This window comes from Physella acuta, unplaced genomic scaffold, assembly GCF_028476545.2.
Source record: "Physella acuta isolate Inbredline_101_S28 unplaced genomic scaffold, ASM2847654v3 ptg002613l, whole genome shotgun sequence".
Classification (NCBI taxonomy): Eukaryota; Metazoa; Mollusca; class Gastropoda; family Physidae; genus Physella; species Physella acuta.
In genome coordinates, this window is record NW_026734068.1 from 15,001 (window position 1) to 17,500 (window position 2,500).

A 2,500-nucleotide genomic window follows, 5' to 3' on the forward strand; every position below is an offset into this window, starting at 1 on the left:
AGTTAAGGAATAAAACCGACCCGCGAACCAGCTACTAAATGGTTCGATAAGACTTATCTCAAATACAATCGTTTTCTATCAGTGTTATGCCTTCAATCGATACTTTTTGATGAAATAAATACTTAAATGATTTAATGAATGCATATATACATGTAATTAATGAGTGAAAGTATGTATAAAGTATTAGATAAATTAATAATAAACCGACCCAGCTACTAAATGGTTCGATAAGACTTATCTCAAATACAATCGTTTTCTGTAATTGTTATGCCTTAAATTGATAATTTTTAGTTAAACAAATACTTAACTAATGAAATAAATACATAGATAAATGTATTTAATGAATTAAAGTATGTATAAAGTATTATATAAATTAATAATAAACCGAATCCGACCAAATTTAAATCTAAAACCACGATCGGCGGCGTAATGAAGTGTATCGTAAACCCGTTTTTTTTATAATTTAAAATGTAATGACCAGAACCTCCCAAAACAACAATACACATACATATTAGTACTATGGTGAATTGTAGTTGTATTAGGACCGTAATTATAGTTAATTTAAGGAACCATTCATTGTCTTCGCTCTGTTATGTACGTCGTCGTTTAATCGACACGGCATATTTGGCTTGAATCTAGAAAAATTCAAACTCTAACCCTAAGGTAGACAGGCAGGGTAAATAAATGTGGGTGATCTCTCATAAAATTGTCTTCTAGGAATTATTTTTATATAGACTATCTTTTCTGTAGAGTTTAAGTGGACAAGCGCGGACGAAATAGAGCGCAAAATTTAAATGAATTAAAAATTTTCATCAGACCGGAAGTAGGCATAACCTAGGCGCCATGTTTCCGTCGTACAAGTTTTCACCGTTGCAGTCACCGTTTCAATCGCTCTTCGTGTGGACGTGTATTATTTCTAGTCATGTGTTGTGTAGATGATCGCTTAAGGTAGGTGTTCGGACTTATTTCTTTAATATTAATTAAACCGTATTTGCCTTGTCGGCCTTAAAATAAAGCTATTTTTTTTTCATCGCAATCGAAGTGTTAGATCTAGAATCTAGTTCCCGCCTCCGCTTCGCTAATTCGACTTAATGTAACTATGACACAACTATTAAATCTAGAGTCTCTATTTTAATTAAATAATTAGGAATTCTATCTCTAATGATATCTAATCTATTCCCACACGTGTGTGCAAGTAGGATTTAACGTCAGAACAGGTGTGGTGGTCTAGGCGTCGCTATTTTTGACGGTAGGAATTTTTTTTTTAAATTCGTAAAATTTTATATAGACTTTATATAGCAATTTACTAAGACCGACCCTAACGCCCAGTAAATATTTAATTACCACATTGTTATGGACACGGTGTATTAGGTAGGGCCGAGGGCTATCCATAGGTACCAATTTTTAAATTTTGTGACAATTAGGAGCCGAGTTATAAAATAAATTTAAAATACTGGTTCTGGTCTTAGACTTTATATAGCAATTTACTAAGACCGACCTTAATACCCATTAATTATTTAATTAGCGCATAGTTATGGACATCCTGTATTAGGTTGGGCCCAGGGCTATCCGTAGGTACCAAGTTTATAATTTTGTGACGATTATTAGTCGAGTTATAAAATAAATAAAAAAAACTGGTTCTGGTTTGCACTACATTTCTTTCTTCTTTAACGGCGGACTCCCGGTCCAGCCCCATGGGTTACCCGTGAGCCGGGGCCTCGTTAGCCTGGACGGCTCCGATGTGACCGCGGATTGTTGTGGCCCGCCTCAGCCCGAGTCGAGATCACCCTTCCGATCGAAGGTGGACGCCATAGGGCGCCCGGGATAGCCCGGGGCGCTGTTCGTCACCCGAGCGCAGGGGCGCCGGGAGACGCCCCCGGTGAAGTTTGGCGGGTGATTCTGGTAGAGCTCCCCACCCCGATCGCAGGACACCCCTCGCCGCCCGCCCAGGTGTCGAGGTGGCCGCGGGGGAACTCGGGGCGTTTTGGCTCCCCCTTGTGCCGGAGCGGCGCCCTCGGTCCCAGAACGCCCCTGGCGGGTGATTCGCATGCCCCCTGGGGTGGGGAACGCGGGTGGGTGGTCGTAAAGCGTGTAACCGCAGTGGGGGCGGCCCCTTAGTCGGGGGCGCCAAAGTTGGCACCCCACCTGGGGCGCCCCCCGGAAGTGTGGCGCCCGCGCGAGTGAGCCCCGTAGATGCGCCCCGACACCCCCGCGCCGCCCCCCGGGTCGCGGCACCCCCCGGCGCCCTCCGTGCGGGCTCCCCTCATGGGGCGGCACCCCGGTCCTCCCCGAGACTATGTACCCGATTTTTCGGTTTAACACTAGAGGTATGGGCAGAAATACGGCGGTTAAAACGGTCTGTATCTACTATTGTGGAGGTGAGTGTCGGTGAAGCCTCTATGTGACGCTAGGATCCGCGCTCCCTCGCAGCCAGCGACATGTGCCCGATCTGACCGTGCGTGGCTCAGTCTCCCGACTAGCTTCCCGGTAAAATGCGGGC